This window comes from Zootoca vivipara, chromosome 15 (genome assembly GCF_963506605.1).
Source record: "Zootoca vivipara chromosome 15, rZooViv1.1, whole genome shotgun sequence".
In the NCBI taxonomy this organism is placed as follows: Eukaryota; Metazoa; Chordata; class Lepidosauria; order Squamata; family Lacertidae; genus Zootoca; species Zootoca vivipara.
Window position 1 is genome coordinate 44,668,486 of NC_083290.1, and position 12,134 is coordinate 44,680,619.

Genomic DNA, 12,134 nt, shown 5'->3' on the forward strand with positions numbered 1-12,134 from the left:
AGTTGCCCCTTCAAGCCAAGCAGGGTGCAAAGTAGCAAGGGGAGAAGGGGGGCTCCTTCCTCTGAACCAGCCTTAATAAGGGAAAGGGTGGGGGTGGGGTGGTTTTTTTCGGGAACTCAATAAGAAACAGGCATCTCAGAGGGATTCTGGATGCCTGTTTGCCCTTTGTCCCAACCTTTCAGAACAAATAGAATGCAAACTTTAACAGGTGGCAGCTTACAGTATAGGGACAAGCAAGCTCAGCTCCTAGCTTCATGGGAGGATGGGCAGAGTCCTCAGATCTGCCCCCCAGTCCCAATTCCAAATACTGTACCCTGTAGCTCTCCACTTTGGCGACTGGGAGGGGGTGCTGCTGACCCTTTGCCTTAGCCAACCCAAGCACAAGCCACAGAAAGATCACCCCGTGCTCTGGTGCAGCCAGTAGTTATTTTAGAGTAACTACCACTCAGCCTCAACTACTCATACACTGCCTGCTACCAGAGTGCCTGATGCTTTGCAAGAGAGAGAACACTCTCTGCCCTCAAGGAGCTTACAATCTTCATTCTGATAGCGCAGGGAACAAGAGGGGAGAAAGAAGGCCGGAAATTCAAGCTGAGACCGCGAGCCAAGGCAGCTCAACATTTCGACTTCGCTTTCGTGAGGGGTCAGGATTCAGGGGTTAAAGAAAAGGCTTCAACGGGCAGGCGTTAGGATTCCCATTTCGCCCATAAAGGGGTTTGTCTAAAAACAAAAACGTACCAAGTCGATCCCCAGAATCAGCTTAGCCGCTAAACGCAGGTCGACTGTTCACAGAAAAGAGCGTCGCTGAGCATGCGAAGAGCGCCCTTGCCTCCCCATCTCCATCAGGCGCTAATCCTCCGCGAGCTGCGATTTCCAGCCAGCAGGATGCGACGGAGCAGCTCGCCGCTCAGGCCCTCCGGTGTTTCCGAAAGCGACTGCAAGGTGGCCCAGCCGAGCCTTCTCCGCTCCGCTCTCCCGGCGCAGGTGGGGACCCGGACGGGCGGCGCGGTACAAACGACTGCAGCGCCCCGCCTCGCCCTGCTCCCAGCCCACGCTCCGCCCGCCAACTCCCTTCCTCCGATCCACGGCGCCCGCCAACCCCCGCCTCGCCGCCCAGGGCGAGCGCTGCACCGCCGGGAGCCCGACGCCGGGGGCGATCGCGGACCCGGTTCAGCCGCAAAGCCGCGGGAAGTTGGCAAGCTTCTCGCTGAGACCCGGCCGCTGCCCCCCCCCTCGCCGCCCCCGGGCTAAAATTTGCCCACGGAAGACGAGAGCGAGGCGAGGGCCCGCCGCCTGGATCCGCTCCTCCCGGCCCGCGATAGCCCGCGTCTCCAGGAGGCCCCGGCGGCCAAGCGCAAAGTTGGCGAGGAAAAGTTTCTGCCGCCGCCCCGCCGAGTTCGACCGACTTACCGCTCCGGCTTGGTTCCTCCCGGGCCTCTCCAAGGCCGGCGGCGGGAGCTGCAGCCCCAGCAGGGCCTCGCGCGCCCCCAAGGAGAAGCAGCTCGCCGCGGGCCCGCAGGCTCCGGGAAACAATAGGCGGGCAGGCGGGCGCCTCGGCGGCTCTCCTCCGACTCGCCTCGCCGTCCCGGCTCTGTGGGCGAAGCGGCAGCCTCCTCCTCCTCCTCCTCCTCGGCTCGGCTGGGCGGGCGGCGCGCCAAGAGCTTGCAGCGGACGCGGTGCGCTCTGCGTCGTCGGCTTTCTCGCCCTCCGGAGCGCGGCGGCGGCGGCTTCTCGCTGAGGCAGCCGGACGGAGCCGAGGCGGCGAGTGGCTCCCGTAGCGCAACGCCGGAGCCGCGAGGGAGCCTCGCCCGGAGCCCCTCCCCCACCTCGCGCCCGGCCCCTCCCCCTCCCCCCCTCCGGCTTCTCCGCCTCCGCCGCTCGGCCCGGCCTCCTTCCTCTCGGCCGCTCCGCTCGGCGGCTGCTCCTTCGCTGCCTGCCGGGTGGGCGGCAGCGGGGATCCGGACCCAACCGGCGCTGCTCCCGAGCAGCAGCAGCAGCAGCAGCAGGTGGTGGCACTGGCAACCAACGAACCCGCCTGTCCTCTCCCTTGCGGTGGAGTCAGAAGGCATTCAGCGGGACTTGCTCCCAAATCTGGCCGCGATCCTCACCCCACTTACCTGGGAGTAAACCCCATTGACTCCAGGAGGACTTGCCGCTGAGTAGACGTGGTTAGGCGCGCGCGCTGCTAGCGAGGATAGGCGCGTCCGTCTCATCGGCCGGCCATTTTAGGCAGGTTTACTCAGAAGCAAGCCCGCTGCTGTATCCCATGGGGTAAGCTCCGAAGTCCCAAATAAGCCCCCCAATTTGAGGTCGCCAATTGCTTGGCGCAGGTCTGACTGCAAAGCGCCGGCCCCGCTGCGAATTCGCCTGTTGCCTCGGGGCTGCCGAGGTGCCCTCGGGGCTGGATTTGGGGCAGGAGACCAGGGACCCCTCAGCACCTGGAGCAGAGGGTCTCTCAAACGCAGCAGGGTTGGCAGCCCAACTTTTGAAGGAAGGGAAGCCACCTTCCGATCTCAAGAGCTCTCTCCCCAGAAAGACCATTCAGTCTAGAGTTGGGACCAAGAACTAGGAGACCAAGGCTCAAATGCCCCTGCCATAAAGTGCACCTTGGGCCAGTGGCTCTCAGCTGAGCCTACCTCACAAGGTGGCTGAGAGGATAAAACGAGCAGGGAGAACCAAGTATGTCACCTTGAGCTCCTTATAAGATGGGTTATAAATGCAAGAGGTAAGTAAGATTGCAGCTAATAAGGTTGAAGTCCTGGCTGGGCATGTTGTTGTTTAGTCGTTCAGTCGTGTCCGACTCTTCGTGACCCCATGGACCATAGCACGCCAGGCACTCCTGTCTTGCACTGCCTCCCGCAGTTTGGTCAGACTCATGTTGGTAGCTTCGAGAGCACTGTCCAACCATCTCGTCCTCTGTCGTTCCCTTCTCCTAGTGCCCTCCATCTTTCCCAACATCAGGGTCTTTTCCAGGGATTCTTCTCTTCTCATGAGGTGGCCAAAGTATTGGAGCCTCAGCTTCACGATCTGTCCTTCCAGGGAGCACTCAGGGCTGATTTCCTTAAGAATGGATAGGTTTGATCTTCTAGCAGTCCATGGGACTCTCAAGAGTCTCCTCCAGCACCATAATTCAAAAGCATCAATTCTTCGGCGATCAGCCTTCTTTATGGTCCAGCTCTCACTTCCATACATCACTACTGGGAAAACCATAGCTTTAACTATACGGACCTTTGTCGGCAAGGTGATGTCTCTGCTTTTTAAGATGCTGTCTAGGTTTGTCATTGCTTTTCTCCCAAGAAGCAGGCGTCTTTTAATTTCGTGACTGCTGTCACCATCTGCAGTGATCAAGGAGCCCAAGAAAGTAAAATCTCTCACTGCCTCCATTTCTTCCCCTTCTATTTGCCAGGAGGTGATGGGACCAGTGGCTATGATCTTGGTTTTTTTGATGTTGAGCTTCAGACCATATTTTGCGCTCTCCTCTTTCACCCTCATTAAAAGGTTCTTTAATTCCTCACTTTCTGCTATCAAGGTTGTGTCATCTGCATACCTGAGGTTATTGATATTTCTTCTGGCAATCTTAATTCCGGCTTGGGATTCATCTAGTCCAGCCTTTCGCATGATGAATTCTGCATATAAGTTAAATAAGCAGGGAGACAATATACAACCTTGTCGTACTCCTTTCCCAATTTTGAACCAATCAGTTGTTCCATATCCAGTTCTAACTGTAGCTTCTTGTCCCACATAGAGATTTCTCAGGAGACAGATGAGGTGATCAGGCACTCCCATTTCTTTAAGAACTTGCCATAGTTTGCTGTGGTCGACACAGTCAAAGGCTTTTGCATAGTCAATGAAGCAGAAGTAGACATTTTTCTGGAACTCTCTAGCTTTCTCCATAATCCAGCGCATGTTTGCTATTTGGTCTCTGGTTCCTCTGCCCCTTCGAAATCCAGCTTGCACTTCTGGGAGTTCTCGGTCCACATACTGCCTAAGCCTGCCTTGTAGAATTTTAAGCATAACCTTGCTAGTGTGTGAAATGAGCGCAATTGTGCGGTAGTTGGAGCATTCTTTGGCACTGCCCTTCTTTGGAATTGGGATGTAGACTGATCTTCTCCAATCCTCTGGCCATTGCTGCGTTTTCCAAACTTGCTGGCATATTGGGTGTAGCACCTTAACAACATCATCTTTTAAAATTTTAAATAGTTCAGCTGGAATATCATCACTTCCACTGGTCTTGTTATTAGCAGTGCTTTCTAAGGCCCATTTGACTTCACTCTCCAAGATGTCTGGCTCAAGGTCAGCAACCACACTACCTGGGGTGTACGAGACCTCCAGATCTTTCTGGTATAATTCCTCTGTGTATTCTTGCCACCTCTTCTTGATGTCTTCTGCTTCTGTTAGGTCCTTACCACTTTTGTCCTTTATTATGGTAATCTTTGTACGAAATGTTCCTTTCATATCTCCAATTTCCTTGAACAGATCTCTGGTTTTCCCCATTCTATTGTTTTCCTCTATTTCTTTGCATTGCTCATTTAAGAAGGCCCTCTTGTCTCTCCTTGCTATTTTTTGGAAATCTGCACTCAGTTTCCTGTATCTTTCCCTATCTCCCTTACATTTTGCTTGCGTCCTCTCCTCCGCTAATTGTAAGGCCTCGTTAGACAGCCATTTTGCTTTCTTGCATTTCCTTTTCCTTGGGATGGTTTTCGTTGCTGCCTCCTGTATAATGTTATGAGCCTCCATCCATAGTTCTTCAGGCACTCTGTCCACCAAATCTAAATCCTTAAACCTGTTCCTCACTTCCACTGTGTATTCATAAGGGATTTGATTTAGATTGTATCTTACTGGCCCAGTAGTTTTTCCTACTTTCTTCAGTTTAAGCTGGAATTTTGCTATAAGAAGCTGATGATCTGAGTTACAGTCAGCTCCAGGTCTTGTTTTTGCTGACTGTATAGAGCTTCTCCATCTTTGGCTGCAGAGAATATAATCAATCTGATTTCGATGCTGCCGATTTGGTGATATCCATGTGTAGAGTCGTCTTTTGTGTTGTTGGAAAAGAGTGTTTGTGATGACCAGCTTGTTCTCTTGACAGAACTCTATTAGCCTTTGCCCTGCTTCATTTTGAACTCCAAGGCCAAACTTGCCAGTTGTTCCTTTTATCTCTTGATTCCCTACTTTAGCATTCCAATCCCCTGTAATGAGAAGAACATCCTTCTTTGGTGTCATTTCTAGAAGGTGTTGTAGGTCTTCATAGAATTGGTCAATTTCACTTTCTTCAGCACTGGTAGTTGGTGCATAAACTTGGATTACTGTGATGTTAAAAGGTCTGCCTTGGATTCGTATCGAGATCATTCTGTCATTTTTGAGATTGCATCCCATTACATCTTTTGCCACTCTTTTGTTGACTATGAGGGCCACACCATTTCTTCTACGGGATTCATGCCCACAGTAGTAGATATGATAGTCACCCGAACTGAATTCGCCCATTCCCTTCCATTTTAGTTCACTGATGCCCAGGATGTCAATATTTATTCTTGCCATCTCATTTTTGACCACATCCAGCTTACCATTATTCATGGTTCTTACATTCCAGGTTCCTATGCAATATTTTTCTTTACAGCATCGGACTTTCCTTTCGCTTCCAGGCATATCCGCAACTGAGCGTCCTTTCGGCTTTGGCCCAGCCGCTTCATCAGCTCTGAATCTACTTGTACTTGTCCTCCGCTCTTCCTCAGTAGCATGTTGGACGCCTTCCGACCTGAGGGGCTCATCTTCCAGCGTCATATCTTTTATATACCTGTTGTCTTTGTCCATGGAGTTTTCTTGGCAGGGATACTGGAGTGGCTTGCCAATTCCTTCTCCAGGTGGAACACGTTTGGTCAAAACATAACTTCTCCAAGTTATTTAAGCCCCTTCGCCACGACAAGGCAGTGATCCATGAAGGGGCTGGGCATACTTGCTTGGAACAATCTTATTTCCAAGACAGCATGTGTGTACTAAACTGGCAGGCAGTCAAAGGAATGGACAGCGCTGCCTTATACTGTACTGAAATGGCTTCTCTTCTCTACACTGACTGGCAGCTGCTCTTCTGGGTTTCAGGCAGGGTTCTCTCCCAACCCCACCTGGAGATGCGGGGATTGAACCTGGGAATTGAACCTTTTGCTTTCAAGGCAGATGCTCTACCACTAAGCTATGGCCCTTTCCTGTCTGACACTTGTTTCTTCAGATGTAAGCCCTACTGTGTTCAATGATACATAATAAGTATATGAGGAAATATCATTTAATTCCTTGGCACTTATTTCCAAGCCAACAGACTCAGGATCAAGTCTTACCCCTGGGGAAAAGACCTGAGGAAGTTGGCAAGAGTTTCTGCCATGGAAGGTGCTGAACAAAGCTCACGGCTGCCTAGAATTGCTGCTATTTATGTACCTATGTTACGCAGAGGGTCATTTGCTCAAGCAGTTTACAACCTACTGCAGTGGTACCTCTGGTTAAGAACTTAATTCATTCCGGAGGTCCATTCTTAACCTGAAACTGTTCTTAACCTGAAGCACCACTTTAGCTAATGGGGCCCCCTGTTGCTGCCGTGCCACCAGAGCACAATTTCTGTTCTCATCCTGAAGCAAAGTTCTTAACCTGAGGTGCTATTTCTGGGTTAGCGGAATTTCTAAGCTGAAGCATTTGTAACCCGAGGTACCACTGTATAGAAATATCTTCCCTAAAGGCTAGGTGTATGGAAGCTGGTCAGTGGCCAAGGAACTCTGCACATGATGGTTGCCTTAAACTCTAGCAAGGACAGGCTCCAGGACTAAGCCTAGGTGAACCCTGCTGGTGGTTTGTACAAGGGAGTGTGGCAGCATGCGCAGTCAGAGCCACTGATTCAGTATCTTGCCAATGTCTTCCTCTTCCCTGCCTGGAGATGCCAGCCTGGGACCTTCTGCATACAAAGCATGTACTCTGCATTTACCTCCCTGCTGCCTCAGTGAACGGTGACCTATTCAGCCTGATCCTTTGCATGTTTACTCAGAAAGTACACAGAGTTGGTTAGACCTGCTCGTGTGTGTGTGTGTGTGTGTGTGTGTGTGTGTGTGTATCGGGTGGCAACCTCCATGAAATTTCAGTGCTGCAAGTCTCTCCCTTCTGAGAGTGGTGGTGCAGAATAGAGTTGGATAAGGGAATTTCTTTGCTAGGTAAACAAGATTTGTTCAATGTCTGTGGGTTGTGTGGCAGTTAAAACACAATAAGAAAAAGACAGACATCATTTCCTACTCTTTCTCAAGAGTAAATGGTTCCCAGTTAGGAATTCCTTGCCAGATAAAACCCTGACTGGCACCATTTTACTGCATCCTTGGCCAGTGCTGGGGTGGGGTGGGGAGGAAAGATTTAAAGAGTTTGCTGAGCCAGTTTTTATTTGGCACACTATTTCTTTTTCTTCCATTAAAAGAAAAATCAATAGTCAGGCATAAATCAGAAAAGCTGGCTGTATAAAACTGGACCCGAGTCATCAAGCCTTTTAGCATGAACCAAGGCTGCATATTCATTCTTTCATTCATTCACAGCAGGGGGTCACCAAGCTTTCTGGAGCCCTGAGCACATTGGCAAACTAGAGAAACTGTTGTGTGCAGCACAAATACACCACAACCAAGCACACACCAGGCATAGACGGCTTCTTTCAAGCCTTTTTGCCCCCAGGGGGGGGGCAGCAGAGGACGAGGGGAGTTTGTAAATGTCAGGGAAGGTGCCCAGGAGTGTGTAGATGTGCCAGCAGCCAAGACAGTGGAGCCAGTGATTTAAAGCATTTGCTCTTCAACCCCAAAGGCTCCCAGAGTGGCTGACACATCACAAAACCAAACTAAACCCCCAAACAGTTCCTGCTCTCGAGCCCGCTATACAGAAGGTGACACACTAAAGGAAGAGGGGATGGGATGAGGGAGATAAAGCAAGCTCAGAACTACAGTTATTGTGCTTATAACAACCAACCAGGGTGAAAACTGGTCAGGTGACCTCATGGTATAATTTGTGCTAGGTGGCAGCAGATTTCCCAGCAGGGCCTATTCAACCTCTCTGCTTCCCTCTTCTCCCTCAATGAAATGGCTGTGCCAGCATTGTTGAAGAATCCATGTGAAATTTGGTTGTGCAAAGGGGACCAATACCCCAGGGGCAAGGTGTGGGGAGTGCTGAGGGCCCATGGCCTCAGGCGCACAATTTTTGAGGGGGTGTGAACCAGGCACCCAACGCAGGCGGCCCCAGTACAGTGCAGCCCAGTGCTCCTCTCTGCCTGCCAAAGGCTGTGTCAGCCGGCTCCCCCCTGCGCATGCGGCTCAGCGCTGCCCTGGGATGCTCCAGTGGCGTCAGTGGTGAGGGCTGGGCTGGTGAGTGCTCCCCCTCCCTCCACTGGGTGCTGGCAAAGGCCACTACGCTGCCACTTCTGAAGGGAAAGTCCCCATGTGAGATCCCTTGAAAGTGCTGAGACTGGTGGCAGGGGGGCAGTTCACCCTTCCCTCCGTCCTCCTCACCACTCAAGCTACCAGTCCTCAAGGACTAATACACCTTTTTTAATTAACAGGATAAAATAAGGAGTAAGGGAGAAGGGAAACACACAAACCAATATTGTCTTTGCCAAATTATATGGAGTAGATATGACGCTCACATGTTGTTGCATGTCTCAGTCTAAAGGGCTACAGGAAGATTGGCCAGAGATTGTGGAACATTTCCAAATGATGAAATGTGATTTGTTCCAAACATTTCATGTAACACCCCCTGGGGACCCCCTCCCCAGACTGAAAAACGGGAAATGTTTTCAATAAATAAACACATGCAGAAGAAAAAGAAGCCTAGAAGCCTCTGGACCCAAGTCTTATAGGGCAGGGGTGTCAAACTCAAATTCATCGGGGGCCGCATCAGCAGTTTGGTCACCCTCAAAGGGCCGGTTGTGTCTGTAGGACTATGTGTCCACTCTTTATTATCATAAATTATTGTCACTGCATTCAATTATTACTGTTTTTTGTAATAATGTAAGCTCATTCCCGCCCCCACGCGGGTCACATTCCTGCGTCGTGGCGCGTGTGTGGGAGGGGATGTAAATGAGGGAAATTTGAACAAAAGGTGGGGATCGACGGCTTCCGGGGGGGGGGGCTCAACTAAACCTTCAGCAGGAAGGAGAAAGCCACTGCTGGGATTAAAAACCTGCAGATGGAAAGAGGGCTTCCCTCTCCCGCCCTGCGCACACCCAAACCCCGCTAGGCAGGATGCCACACGCTGCAACCCACCCCATGCTTTGGAGAGGGGCAGGAACATGCGGTGCAGCGCCAACTCCCTGCTTTGCTTTTGCATCCTCCCTCCTCAGCGCCAGAGTCCCTTCCCCTCGTGCTGAGGGAGGGCAGCGGATTTCCCGAGAAGGAAGGGGGCGGCAGCCCCAGCGGACGTGCATCTTCGCCTCAGAGCTGCTCTTCCCCCCACCCGCGCTGTTGTCATCTTCACCGCCGCCTCTCCCTACCGGGACTGCAGGCAGAGGAGGCTTGAAAACCTCCCCCCCCCAAAAAAAATTCCCCTCCCACCTACTCAAACCGCGAGGCGACTCCATCTGGAGCCCTACATCACGAGGGGCTGAGAGGAGGCGGCGGCAGAGCGGGAAGAGCAGGAACCCGTGCCGTTGCCTCCCTCCCGGCCGCCCCCCGGGGAGCAGCTCCGCCGGAACTGAGAAGCCAAAGGGCGGCTCGGGGGTGGGGGGGAGAGCAAAAGCCAGGCACCCTCCCGAGTGTCTATGAGGAGAAAACGGGGGAAGGGGGAAGAGAAACCCGGCTCCATCAAGAGAGCGACTGTTGCACTTCGCCTACTTCCCCCTCAGGCTCACTCCGCGTCCCTTTCGCCCGCTCGCTCGCCCACCTCCCGGATGCAGCCGAGGAGAGGAAGGGAAGCGGTGGGCGGCGGCTCCCCAGTGCCGCCTCACTCGCTCTCGGAGACAACAGCAAAGCCCGCCAAAAAAAAATCCAGCACTGCTCCGTCCCGGCACTAACTTTGCCGGCGGCGCCTGTAGGGCTTTCCTACCTCCTCGGCGGGCTTCCTCCTCCTCCTCCTGCATCTCACTTCCCCGTCTGGCCGCTGTGCCACCGCCTCCCTCAGCCTCATTCGGAATTGAAATTCCCTGGCCAAGGCCGTCAGCCCCGCCCCCGGTTTTGACCCTCGGCCAATCGCAGGCTCCAGAACTACTGTCAGCGGTTATTGGCGGCGGCTACGCGGGCCACATGACGAGGTCTGGCGGGCTGGATTAGGCCCCCGGGCCTTGTGTTTGACACCTGTGTTATAGGGGCTGGCTATATCCAGTTGTACCTTTGTTTTCGAACAGCTTAGTTCTTGAACATTTTGGCTCCCAAACGCCACAAACCTGGAAGTGACTATTCCAGTTTGCGAACTATTTTTGGAAGCCGAACGTCTGATGGGGCTTCTGTGGCTTCCTATTGACTGCAGGAGCTGTGCTTTGGTTTCTGAAAGTTTTGGAAGTCAAACAGACTTCCGGAAAGGATTCTGTTTGACTTCCAAGGTACAACTGTACTCAGTGGTAGAGCATCTACTTTGCCTTTAACAGGCTCTGGGTTCAATCCGTGGCATCTCCAGGTAGGGCTGAGAGGGACTTCCTGTCTGAAAACCCAGAGAGCTGCTACCAGTCAGTGTAGACAAGAATGAGCTGTGTGGACCATTGGTGTGGCTCAGTAGAAAGCAACTTCCTACAGTCCTGAGTTGGTCCTGCAAAGAATGCAGTGTAGCTCTTTTAGAAGAGGGGCAGGAAGTTCACGACAGACCACGTCTCCTGACAGGTGGGAAGCAGCTTTTGGGTGTCTGTTGGGGTTTCTGGACTACTCGAATAATCAAAGGCAGCCCCTGTTGCGCAAGACAAAAAGGAACTTGCATGATGATAAATAAATCTGCATTGACTTGGAGGACCACAGCAGTTTCTCCCTGTAGGCAAGTTGCCCAGCCAGGTGCTTTGCACAAACCTGAACCAGAAGACTCAACATGCCAACAAGTGCCAGAACTGTTAACGTGTGCTTCCTTGCCAACTTGTGCCTTTCTTTGCTGATTGCCCCTCAGCAGCAGTTTTTCAACCCTTTTAGAAATTGGATACATGAGGACCAAGCGGGATTCTTGCCTGGAAGACAAATGCAAAACAACATGAGAACAGTAATTTACATCCTGGAGTATTTAGATATGAGACCTGATAAGAAAGCTGCACTAATATTATTTGACGCAGAAAAAGCATTTGATAATGTTTCTTGGAAATTTATGGAAAAAACAATGCAATTTATGGATTTAGGAGAAACATTTAGACGTGGGATAAAAGCAATATATAGAAAACAAAATGCCAAATTGATTATCAACAATGACATATCAGAGACTTTTACAATTTCGAAAGGCACTAGGCAATGATACCCTTTGTTACCCCTATTATTTCTCATGGTTTTGGAGACATTAAAAACTACCATAAGATCTGATTCCGGAATAAAAGGGATTACATTGGGAAGTAGCGCATACAAATTAAAGGCCTTCGCAGACGACCTAATTACAGTGGTAGAATCATAGAGTTGGAAGAGACCACAAGGGCCATCCAGTCCAACCCCCTGCCGAGCAGGAAACACCATCAAAGCATTCATGACATATGCCTGTCCAGCCTCTGCTTAAAGACCTCCAAAGAAGGAGACTCCGCCACACTCCTTGGCAGCAAATTCCACTGTCGAACAGCTCCTACTGTCAGGAAGATCTTCCTGATGTTTAGGTGGAATCTTCTTTCTTGTAGCTTGAATCCATTGCTCTGTGTCCGCTTCTCTGGAGCAGCAGAAAACAACCTTTCTCCCTCCTCTATATGACATCCTTTTATATATTTGAACATGGTTATCATATCACCCCTTAACCTTCTCTTCTCCAGGCTAAACATACCCAGCTCCCTAAGCCATATTTCCTAAGGCATCGTTTCCAGGCCTTTGACCATTTTGGTTGCCCTCTTCTGGACATGTTCCAGCTTGTCAGTATCCTTCTTGTACCTTGTCAGTATCCTTCTTGTTTACAAACACAATTGGTTCCGGAAGTCTGTACTTAACCTGAAGCGTACTTAACCTGAAGCGAACTTTCCCATTGAAAGTAATGGA

At 51.4% G+C, this 12,134-nt stretch overlaps 1 protein-coding gene across 7 annotated transcripts in view; it reads right to left on the reverse strand.

The window, feature by feature from the left end:
• The window catches only part of FGFR1 (fibroblast growth factor receptor 1), a 101,465-nt gene extending 99,638 nt beyond the window's left edge, over positions 1-1,827 (reverse strand). For 6 of the 7 annotated variants that reach the window (XM_060283074.1, XM_060283073.1, XM_035139888.2 and 3 more), the window contains exon 1: positions 1,411-1,827. The gene's annotated coding sequence lies outside the window, so the exon portion shown is untranslated. Of the gene's footprint in view, positions 1-738; positions 1,060-1,410 lie in introns of those variants that run through there. The other variant, XM_060283071.1, reaches the window with a different exon arrangement.
• Positions 1,828-12,134: the final 10,307 nt, after the last annotated feature.